At 46.8% G+C, this 12,096-nt stretch overlaps 1 protein-coding gene and 1 pseudogene across 1 annotated transcript in view; both read right to left on the bottom strand.

Annotated features, from left to right (window-relative positions):
- ATF7IP2 (activating transcription factor 7 interacting protein 2) overlaps nt 1-4,032 on the bottom strand; it is a 63,880-nt gene extending 59,848 nt beyond the window's left edge. Inside the window, exons 1-2 of the mRNA XM_073214735.1 lie at nt 3,796-4,032; nt 401-544 (exon numbers count right to left, since the gene is read on the bottom strand). The gene's annotated coding sequence lies outside the window, so the exon portion shown is untranslated. The remainder of the gene's footprint in view (nt 1-400; nt 545-3,795) is intronic.
- LOC140843702 (uncharacterized) lies at nt 3,969-11,483 on the bottom strand (annotated as a pseudogene).
- Nucleotides 11,484-12,096: the final 613 nt, after the last annotated feature.

The following is a 12,096-nucleotide window of genomic DNA, read 5'->3' as shown; positions in this document are numbered from 1 at the left end:
GATAAGGAGCGGGTTTGTTTTAAGCCACAAAATTTGTGCTAATTGGTTATGGCACCAGTAGAAAATGGATACTAGCATTCTTTCTCACATACCCTTCTCTGCTATTTTTAAGGCAGGGCTGGAATCCTGGGAACTACATTTCCCAGAGCCCTATGGCCACTGTTCTGGATTCATTTACATTTTGCCAAGTGGGATGTACTTAACCGAGATTTGGAAGTGGAAGAAAGACAAATTAGTCTTCTGTGTTTTTGGGCTTTGGCTCTCTTCCCTGCCAGTCCCTGCCTCACACCAGTGGTGGTTTTCTGGTATTTTCTGGCTTCTGAGTGGCAGCTGCAGCACCAATAGCAGCAACTTCCCTGTTCTCTGAACCATAGAAGCAGTGGCGCAAATGAAAACTTACCGTGACAGTAGTTCCTCCAGCTCTTCCAAAGGCTTCTCAGCACTTGATTTTCTGTACTAAATACTATCATGTTTGAAATTTCCAGAGTGGTTTCTATTTTCATGATTGTACCTTGATAGACTCTCCATGCCTCAGTTTGCCCACCTGTAAAAGGGAATCACCATGAATGCATCCCACGTACTAAAAAGTGACCTCTTACAACTATTGCATGGGTTAAATTACATGGATTAAGCCTAGGGGAAGTGCTTAATAAGAGTATTTAACACACAGTAGTTGCTCAATAAATGTTTGTTACTATGTTTTTCTAAAGTGCTATTCATGTGATTACTAAATCGGCACTACCAAGTGGCAGTTTATTCTATCTTTGTCCTAATTTATCGTCAATGTCCCTACCTTAAGAACACATACACATTTGTCACTACTTTGTCTACTGGGGAGTTGTAGCAGCCACAAAGTACTTTATAACATAGAAATCAGGATAATACATAGTTCTCAGCACTGGCAACTGTGAAATACAACTCCAGGGTTAGACAGTTTATTTTACTCCAGTCTTCTCTGGATCTTTTTCAAAAGCCATATGAGAAGTCTGGAAATACAAAAGGTGCAGAGAGCAAACACACTTTTGTGTTAACTTTCTGGAAAAAGTAACCCCTGCCTAGTTTATCATATTCATTTCTAGCCCTTGATGTCCAGCCTCTCCAGGGGCTATATTATGATCGATATAAAAATACCATATTACATCAAGACTTGGGAGTTTGCATTTGTTGCTCCAACTATTTGGAAAAATCTTCTTCCTTTTCTTTACCTGCCTAATGTTTACTCACACTTTAAGGGGCTTCAACTTTACCCACAGCATAATGCGTATGTTGTTTTGTCTCTTTTCTCAGTTGTCTCTTCCTAGTGATTATGAACATCTTGAAAGCAGTGATTTATTTTTTAGTATTGTGTGAAATTAGGTGTGCCTGACCCCTAGTGCTTAAAAAAAAGTTTGTTTACAACTACGAATAAAATCATCATTGCCATCCTCTCATTATCATTATATACCCCTATTTCCAGTATCGGATTATATAATAGGTGCTCAATAAAAGTTCATGAAAGTGAATCAATTCATTCAGCAAGTTTTTCCAACATATTCATTATGGTATGATTCCACTAGCATATTCAAAATAGAATAACTGGATTCTACTTAAGGGGAAATTACAGATAACATAATTGCTGATTATGAATGCAACAGTAAAATTATAGGATGAAAGTAGTATCCTGAATAATTTTTTGTATGGGTATTGTGATGGTTGAATTTTATTTAGATCTGGATCAATTTTGAGTTTATTTCTATAGATAGTGTGAAATTAGGATCAAGATTCATTTGTTTGTTTCAGTAACGTTTGTGGAAAAGACTATTCCTTCCTACTTCGAATTACCATAGCGCTTTTATCAAAAAGCAATTGACCATATACATCTGGATCTATTTCTGGGCTCCCTATTTGTTCCTATTATTTATATATTTATCCTCATGCCAATACCTGGTTTTGATTATTATAGCTTTACAGTAGGTCTCAAATTCACAGGGTATAAATCCTCCATCTCTGTTCTTCTTTTTCAAAATTGTCTTGCCTATTCTAGATCCTCCTCATTCTCATAAAAATGGTAGAATTCACTTGTCACTTTACATGAAAAAAACTGCAGTGGTTTTGATCTTGATTTTATTGAATACATAGACAAATATGGTGAGAACTGACATCTTAATAATATTGACTTTTCCCATCCATGAGTAGCTAACAGTCATGTACTATTTATCATGTATACATATAATTTTATTAAAAATAATAGTGATCCTCTGAGTGCTGGGATTATAGACTACTTTTATTCTTTTTATTTTTCTGTCTCAAAAATATTATTTAAAAATATTTAGCTAGACTAAAAAAAGATACTTTTTGGTTATACAACAGCTCAATTTGAATGATTCAGAGACAAGTAGCTATATTAGAAAAAAAGAGGGTAATTGTTTCTGTCTCTCCAACTAAAATAGAAGATTCTTTACCAAAAGAAAAAATTTGATGATGTGTCCTTAGCAACTAAACTTTAAAAAGATAGTTGAAAAAATGAGAATGAGAAACTGGGTCTTCATCTACATCAAGAAAGCACCTTCATCCAAATAACATTTTTTCTACATGGTGAATTCATAATCTGTTTTCTCTTTTGAAAACAAAAATATGTATTTCTAACTTCCCCACTGAAAAAAAAAACAAGAAACAGTGACCAGTCTAACGGCAATACATGTCATTTCCCACCCCAAGAAACCAGAGCTTCTTGGAGAAATAATTGATTCCAGGTCTGAGCAGGAAAGCACAACTTAACCTGCAACATCCCGCATTCATAAGGGGGAGACTTAAATTTTACCTCTTAAATGGTGGAGTGTTCTAGAATTTGTGTGCATAATTTTAAAAAGCACCACAAATCCATTAAATGATTTTGATTTTTTTAAAAAGTAACACAAAGCATATAGAAGCATATTCTATACAGTAAAAATTGAAAATTCTGTCTTCATAAACTTACACACCCACTCTAACTTTTCTAGCATGACTTTACAGATTTTCATATTTACATATTCATACGCACATACACACCTATATATATATATATGCACAAATTTAGAGTTTTGATTGTTGCATGCATAGGCTCATCCTACCATTCTCTCAATCCAGACATAATATGTCTTGAAGCTCTTTCCATATCAGCCCAGAGCTAGCTCATTTTTAAAACTGGACTATATTTTACTGTGTTGATATACAGTAATTTATTTCACCAGTTCCCAACTAGAAGACATTGGATGATGCCCCCTCCTTTTTTCTGTTATAAACATTAACCCAGTGAATATCTTTTCAGTCTTGTCCGCCTAGTTAAAAGGCCTTGAAGTGAAAACAGTGCTCAGTTAAATAGTATCTGTGTTTTAAATTTTGACAGTCATTGCCAAATGAGGGGCTCACAGAGAAGTTGCTCTAAAAGGGAAGTTGCTCCATGAAGAAAGAACAGACTTTTATGAGTTCGGATGTTTTGCAAGTAACAGAAAACAACTTCAAGAAGCCCAAACATTTAGAAAAAGTTAGTGATTGCAAAAGAGTATTTCCTCTCAGCTCCCCAGTGCAGTGACTAAAATCCTGTGGATTAAGATTAACCTGAAAGTGTGGGATGGAACGCAAGGCTATTTCGTGCAAACAACCTCGGCCAAGCTGCTTCAGTTAAAAACGGTGGGCAAAAGCTGATTCCCAGCGGTCAGCACAGCAAGCAGGCTGTTGTGTGAAGGCCCGCGGATGAGCTGAGGACCCCCGGCTGCAGCCCCCCGCCCGCCCAGGCCCTGAGGCAGCAGCAGGCCCTCCCAACCCACAACCTCTCACCTCCTTGGCAGTCTCGCTGAGCCAGAACCCAGCCTCACGCTACCCTCTCTCGGGTTGGGGCGGCAGCAAATTCCCATCATGCCGCGGAGGTCACAGCGCCTTTGGGTGGCACGTGTGGTGGCAGGGCAGAATGATGGCAGCCACGGGAAGGGCATGGAGGTGGGGAGGCAGGTCTAGGCAGATGCGAGCTTGGCCAGCTCCGTGTTCGGCCAAGGAACTGTGCAGATCCAGTACCTGGGGTGGCTGCTCAGGCCAATCGGACAAAAACGACCCCTCTTCCAGACCACGTGGGCAACGTTTTTCAGGACTGGAATAGAACCCAGCCGGTGGCAATGACCGTTGGAAACGCTGAAGCCGTTGGAACCGCTGGAACCGTTGGAACCATTGGTCTTGACACTGGAGGCCAGAAATGGTGGAATAACATACAGCACTGGGCTAATAGGAAGCACTCACCTTCCTTAAGGAAGATTTGCTGGCCTTTATAGAAAGCCTGTCGCATTTAATAGGAAAATGCGACTCTCCCATCCCCCCCACCAACCTTGTAAAAGAAAACTGCTACATGTCAGCTTTCTAAATATAAAGAGGTTCATGACATCAGCGTTAGAAAATCACAGGGCTTGAAAGTGACCCTTTTGTTTTTTTTTAAATATAGAAAATAAATGTTTTCTGGAATGACTTTTTGAAATGAAATTGTTAGACCACCTCTAAACCAACGTTAGGTGCAACACACATCCATGTTTGTTCCCTGGTTTGGAGGACATAGAGCAGAAGGCCGTGGAGAGGAAGAGAGGATCCTTCTGTGCCAGAATGGTCATTTTCACGCTAAAACCATTGCTCTGCAAGTGCATTTTATTTCTCGCTATATATAGCTGACAATGCTAAGTACTTTTTTGAAACATCTCATCTTTCTGTCCTGAAGTGCTTGATATATGTTAAAAGTAGAGGCAGTAAAATAACACATTTTCTAAATATTTTTGATCCAAATTTGTAAGAAATACTGCTTTTTATTGCTTTTGGGATAGCTCAACCACTTTTCTGAGCATTGTGTTTGCACATTGGTTTGGGGGGAGGGGAGAGGAGACACAACTGCAAAGGGCTGTATGCAAGTGTGCTTATACTTAGGCAGATTAACCATTATCCCTAAAAATGTTATGGAAACCTGGACTGGATCACTGCCGGAAGAACCAAGCAGCGCTCAGAGGTCTTGGTGGAGGTTTATTTCACACTGGTGGACTGAGAGGAGAGTAATCTCCAAAAGTCTGAGCCCCGAACAAAGGCCAGGGGAGCAATTCGTATTTTTCTACTTCCGTATCTGTAGCATTTCTATGTGTGCAGCAAGCAGGGTGAAATAAGGGTCGGAGAGAGCAGAGAAAGGGGAGGGGGCCAAGAGCTGCTGACCCTTTCAACTGTGATAAATGTTTCCCAAAACAGTAAAAGGAACCCAGAAAGTTTTGTTCTCTTCACATCGTTCACCCTCTGTTTTTCAACATGATTCATTATTTACCCTTGTTGTGCCCCTTTTTCCTTGAGTCCCCCCTGTGGAGCCGCAGTCACCAGACTCAGTCGCGAGATGCAAAAGCAAAGCAAGTCTTTATTGCTAGCTCGAGCTAGGGTCTCAGTGGCCCATCGGAACACAGGACTCGGTCTGAGACCCCGAACAAAGTTCCCTTTTTGCTTTTATACTTTTTGGAAAGTAATGAACAGTTAGCAGATGCAGCAGAAATAGTTAGGGGCTTTCCAAGGGGCAGATTCAGCAAAAATGGTTATTTACTTACTGTGGTTTTTTTTTCTCGGTATTTCTAGTTTGTGGTTTTTCCAGGAATGGGGTACTTTCTTTCTTATTTTGCTTAGGACTAGGGTTTTAACACAAAATGGAGTTAGTTAGGTCAAGCTAACTTTCTGGGGGTCCCACATTCCCCCCTTTTCTTTTGTGCCTGAGTGGGCATTCTTGTCCCACTACGGGTTTTCATATAGCTGCTGACACTGGTGACGTAGTACCATCAGCTGAATAGTGCTGAGGCGCTGTCTCATCTATTGAACTAGGCGGTTCAGAATGCAGAGGCCGAGGGTAAGAAGGAGCGGTAGGATTATGAGGGGCCCAATGAGGGTGGATAAGAGGGTGGTGAGCCAAGGGGAACTGTCAAACCACCCTTCGTACCAGCTTCGGTTTTCTCGGTACTCTCTCTCTCTCTTTGCTGGTCCTTCTCTGACTTTGGCCAGGGACTCTCTTACTACTCCTGAGTGGTCAGCATAAAAGCAGCATTCTTCTTTCAGACCCATGCAGAGCCCTCCTTGTTGTAGGAACAGTAAGTAGGTCTAAGCCTCTTCAGTTTTGGAGAACCACTTCAGCTAAGGAAGAGAGTGAGGTCTGGAGATGAGAGAAGGACTTCTCCAAATTCTGGATGTCTGAGTCTATGGCTACCCGGAGTTCGTGGTAATTCTTCCCTTGAAGGGCCAAGGCAGATATTCCCATCCAGGCGCCAGCTACTCCTAGGCCTAGTATCAGTGAGAGTGTGGGGGCTGTGATGGGTTTCCTCTGCCCTCGGTGAATGGGTCTTTTATTTAGTAGAGTTTTGGCAATTTGGTCTGGTGTGTGGTAAGTCGAGGCAGGAGTTGAACCGTGACACAAAAGCCTCGAGTTTGATTTAAAATTGAGAAGCTGACACAGGGTGTTAAGCCAATGTTACAAGCTCACCAAGCGTCAGAGTCAGGAACTCCATACAGGCCTGACGGGTCTATTGGGCCTGGAGAAGTCTGCTTACAAAGGGTGCTATACACGGGGGGTACCTGGCCTAGGCAGGTTCCTTGCCCAGACACCTCCTGCAGGATCAACCTGTACCCTTGGCCCTGGCTCCATCTACATTGGTTAGGATCTTTCGTCTGAGTGTAGTTAGCTTGCAGTCCTATGGCCTCATAGTAGGGAGGTCTTGCTGAATAGCAGAGCCAACACTCAGAAGTCAGGCCAGGGTCCATGGTGTCTAAGACATAGTAGGTCTGGTTGATGAGTGCCACACTGAGGGGAATTCGGGGCCTGCTTCCTGATGAGAGATGTTAGGTTCTTTTAGATGGGCCATGGCTGGACTAAGAGGGAGTGGTGTACTTGCCACTGGAGTGTTTTTGCTTTGGGAACTGGGGCTCTCGGGGAGCTATTGTTATGTTAGGGCCTACTGGTTTGGGTTTCCAAATATGAGCATTGACTACACGGACAGTAAATAACTGCCCGGGGTCGTAGCCAGAGGCGTACAACCGGATTCCCCAGGTCCTCCCGGACTCCCATCTTTGGGTCTTCCTGGCTTTGGTGAAGCTTAAGAGGACGGTATTACAGTGCCCCTCTGTATTTCTGCTAGGTTCTGTAGCTTCCTGACATGCTCCTCCCCACCCTAGAGGTTGCCCATTTGGGGCTTTAATGGGGCCATGGCCTCTAGATTTTGCTTGAAAGGCTAAGGTCAGGTTGCCTCCGGGATCTTTCCAAGTGTATGAGTTATAGTTCCCTCCTCTCTTAAGGGTAATATAGTCTCCCTTCTCTGGTGTCCAGAGGCAATGGTCTCACAACTCCATGAGTAACAGAAGTATGAATCTCCCCCCCCCCGGCACTTTTGTCTCCAACTTTTCTCTTTCTTCCACCCAGGGCGTATGTAAAAATCATGGTCTCGAAGTTTTGCCCACCTGAGGGGGGATTGACAGCCCTCTCCCAGGACAGTTAGGGTACTCAAGTCTCCTAGGTTACAAAGGTCAAACTTGAGGGTTGGCCACCAGGTGCCGGGGGTAGCCACCTGCGAGGTGGAGCTCACAACATTCCCAGAAGCGGTGTCAACAATCTGCCAGGTAACGTTCATGACCTGGTGTGGGTTCTTCAGTCCAACGTCAGTTGTGCCTGCGGTGACGGTGATGATGAGAAGGACTGGAGATGGGGAGAAAATGGCTGGAGTGTCATGGCGTGGGGAGGCGATACAGCTTCAGCTTAAGGGGGTTCTGCGGGTACATTCTCACAGTCTACTGTTCTCCGGCAGTTGTGGGTGTCTTCTCTGGGTTGGCTCGCCAGATGTGTGAGTGATGGATCCACGGCCCAATGCAGTCCACCTTAAGGGCTGTAGGGGTGGTAAAGAGTACAACATAAGGCGCTTTCCATCTAGGTTCCAAAGTTTTGGAACAGTGACATTTTACCCACACTTCTTCTCCTGGTTTGAGGTCATGTTGTGCCTCCAGGTGGCCAGGGCTTCCCCCACTAGCCCGTAAGAGGGCCACACCTCCCGGTGTACTTCCTGCAGCCTCTCTAAGGCTTCCCACAGGGCCGGGGGTCCCAGGGATTCAGGAGTTGAGGTTGAATGGGGTAAGATAGGAGGGGGAGCCCCGAAGATGATTTCAAAAGGGGTCAGTCCTAACCAATAAGGGGTGTTCCGAGCTTGGAACAGGGTGAAGGGAAGGAGGGTCACCCAATCCCCGCCAGTCTCTAGTGCCAATTTAGTGAGGGTCTCCTTTAGGGTCCGATTCATCCTCTCTACCTGTCCTGAACTCTGGGGGTTGTACTCACAATGCAATTTCCAATTCACCCCCAGGTGGGCAGCCACCCTCTGTATAGCCTCTGCTGAGAACGCTGGTCCATTGTCTGATCCTATGGTCAAGGGCAGGCCATACCTAGGCATGATTTCTTCTAGCAATTTCTTACCCACTACTAGTGCTGTTTCTCTTTTTGTGGGGAAAGCTTCTACCCACCCAGAAAAGGTATCTACTAACACTAGCAGGTACCGGTACCCTTATCAGCCAGGTCTCACCTTGGTGAAGTCCACTTCCCAGTGTTGCCCCGGTGTGTGGCCCTGTAGGCAAAGCCCTGTGTGTGTCCCTTTAACTCGGTCCGGTTGCATTACCTGGCATGCAGTACATGATCTCAAGAGGGTCTGTATGCGGGCCTTAGCCCCCGGCATTCGGATCTTGGCTTTTTCTAAGAGGACTCGAGTCTTCTTTTCACCCAGGTGGGTAGAGGAGTGCAAATTAGTTAGTATCCGGTTCCCCAAGGCCTCGGGCAAGATCAGCCGACCGTCTCAGTCTCAGTACCATCTGGAGTCCAGTTTCTCTATCCTGAGCTGTCTCTCGATCCACTGCGTGTATGAGGAGGAGTATTCGGGGCTGGGGGGAAGGGTTCCCATGCCTGGTGGCGGTAGGCGGTATCCGATACAATTGTAGCCCGAAGACTTGAGATGTCGTGGCTCGTTGGGCAGCCTCATCAGCCCGGCGGTTGCCCAGGGCTTCTGCACTGTCTCCTTTTTGGTGCCCTGGGATGTTAACTACTGCTACCGCTCGGGGTTCATGTACAGCAGCCAGCAGGCGGAAGATATCATCTTGGTTCTTGATGTTCTTTCCCTCTGCCGTACTGAAACCCTGCTCCTTGTATATGGGTCCGTGCACATGGAGGGTCCCGAAGGCATAGTGGCTATTGGTGTAAGCAGTCAGTTGCTTTCCTCTTCCTCATTCTAGTGCCTCCACCAGAGCTATTAGTTCTGCTCGCTGGGCTGACATACCTTGCTGCAGGGTCCCAGACCAGACAATTCCTCCCTCCTTGTCTACCATGGTGGCTCCCGCATACCTTTGACCATCCCGGACAAAGCTGCCCCCGTCTGTGAACCACATGAGATCACTGTTACTTGGTGGGGTGTCCTTCAGATCTGGTCTTACGGTCATGATATCAGCTAGGATTTCTTGGCAATCGTGAAGGGGGGCTTCTTCAGATGGGAGCAGTAGCATTGTTGCTGGGTTCAGCGCGGTGGGAGGCGCGAACTGCATGTGGGGGTGTCTAATAAGAGGGCCTGGTAGTGAGTGAGGTGGATGTTGGTCATCCAGCACCCTGGCGGCTGGCGCAGCAGTCTCTCTACTGCATGGGGCGCGATGATGGTGAGGGGCTGGCCGAACGTAAGTTTATCGGCGCCTCTGACCAACAGGTAGGTGGCTGCTATAATCCGGAGACAAGGGGGCCAGCCGGCTGCCACCGGATCTAACTTCTGAGACAGGTACGCAACTGGGCGTTTCCACAGACCGAGAGGCTGCACCAAAACTCCTTTGGCTATTCCTTTGGCCTCACTGACATACAAATAAAAGGGTTTCTCTAGGTCCAGCAGTGCTAGAGCGGGTGCCTCCAGTAGGGCCATCCTCAGCCTGTCAAAGGCCTTTTGGTGAGTCTCAGTCCATTCCCAACTCAGGGATTCTTTGCTGGCAGTGTAGAGGGGTTGGGCTATTTCAACAAACCCTGGTATCCACAGGCGGCAGTATCCTACTGACCCCAGGAACTCCCTTACCTCTTGCGCGGATCTGGGTTGTGGGATCCGCAGGACAGTCTCTGCATTTCAGGAATCAACCATCTCTGCTCCCCTCTTAGGTGGTAGCCCAGGTATCTTACCTCTTTCTGGGCTATCTGGGCCTTCACGGCACTCGCCCGATACCCTAGGCGCCCAAGCTCTCTCAGGAGGTCGACAGTGGCCTGCTCGCACTCTTCTTGTGTTGCTGCGGCCAAGAGGAGATCATCTACATACTGGAGGAGAGTCACCTCTGCATGTCTAGCCTGGTACTCTTGGAGGTCTTCTCCCAGGGCTTCATTGAAAATGGTGGGGGAGTTTTTGAACCCCTGGGGCAGGCAAGTCCAGGCAAGGTCAGTTGCTGTGGTGTTCCTTGCTCATTATCAGTCCATTCGAATGCAAAGAGGTCCTGGCTCCTGGGGGCCAGGGCAAGGCTGAAAAAGCATCTTTTAAGTCTAGGATGATGTACCACACTTGTCGGGGCTCTAGGCTGCTGAGAAGCATGTAAGGGTTCGGGACAGTGGGATGGATGTCCTCTGTCCTGGCATTGACAGCTTGGAGATCTTGTACTGGGCAGTAGCCCCCTCCTGGTTTCCGCACAGGGAGTGGTGGGGTGTTCCAAGGGGATTGACACTTCCACAATATCCCTACCTTAGTAGACAGTGTATGTGGGGGGAGATTCCTTGTCAGGCTTCCCGGGGAATTGGGTACTGTCTTACCCGAGTTGGCGCAGCTCCTGGTTTCAGGTGGATAATCACAGGAGGTCTGTGCTGCGTCTCTCCCAGCCCTGCAGTCTCTGCCCAAGCCTGGGGAATCTCCCGTACCCACCTCTGGATTTCTGGTGACAGCTTGTGACTCTGCTCAGCAGGTTGATAGAGACGGTATTCATCCTGCAGACTCACGGTCAATACCTGTAGGGGTCTCCCTTCTCCGTCTGTGACTTCCACTCCATGTGGCCGGAAATGAATCTGCGCATGGACTTTGCTCAGGAGGTCTCAGCCCAGGAGGGGGGTGGGGCACTCCGGAATCACCAGGAAGGCATGTTGAACAGTTTTTCACCCCAACTTAACTTCTCAGCGAGTGGTCCATGGATAGCACTTAGTGCCAGTGGCCCCCTGTACCCAGCTCTTTTGGGAGGAAATGGGCCCAGCACTCTGAGTTATGACAGAGTGTTGAGCCCTGGTGTCCACCATAAAACGCATCAGTTCCCCCTCAATCTGTAAAGTTACTCAGGACTCGGGGAGGGGGCCCAAATCCCGACCCCTTCAGTCACTGTCCTCCCCCGCGTACATCACCTGATGCTTGCAGGTCTCATCAGGACTTTGTTTCACCCATGGGCCCTGGGACTGGTTACGGCTAGAGCATTCATTTTTCCAGTGCCCTGCCTCTTTACAGTAGGCGCATTGAGTTGGCCCAAGCTTCCTTGGTGGAGGTGGCCCTGCCTTTACTTTATCAGTCCACACACTGCCACCTGGCCACGCTTTTACTTTATCAGTCCACATACTGCCACCCAAACAGGTGCAGTATCTCTCTCTCTCCTGTCTCCTTCCTTTTAAGGGGCCTGAGGAGTCTCAGGGTGGACGGCTATCCTGGACTCCCAGATGGAAAATGTGGGCTAATTCCTTTTGATTTTTCCAGTTTTCTTCTGCCCTAACTTCTCTCTCTTCTATCCGGATCCTGTCCTTTCTTTCTTCAGGGGTTGTTGTAGACCCGCTCTGCTATTCGGAGTAGGTCTTATAGTCTGCTCCCTGAGTCTATCTATCTTCTGTAGTTTTCTCCTGATATCAGGGGTGGCCTGGTTGACAAGAGCTAAGACTAAGGCAGCTCTTGTTTCATCTGCTGAAGGATCTAGTGGAGTGTATTGTCTGAACGCCTCCATTATCCTTTCAAGGAAAGTGGTTGGGCTCTCACGGGGCTCCTGTCTAATGGAATTTACCTTGGCCAAATTGGTGGGCTTTCTGGCGGCTGTCTGGAGACCAGCCATCAGAGTCTGGTGGTAGATTCAGAGACGCTCCCT

The sequence above is a fragment of the Manis javanica genome, chromosome 10 (genome assembly GCF_040802235.1).
Source record: "Manis javanica isolate MJ-LG chromosome 10, MJ_LKY, whole genome shotgun sequence".
Taxonomy (NCBI): Eukaryota; Metazoa; Chordata; class Mammalia; order Pholidota; family Manidae; genus Manis; species Manis javanica.
Note: the sequence above shows the minus strand (reverse complement) of the source record. Positions and strands in the feature narration are given on the sequence as shown.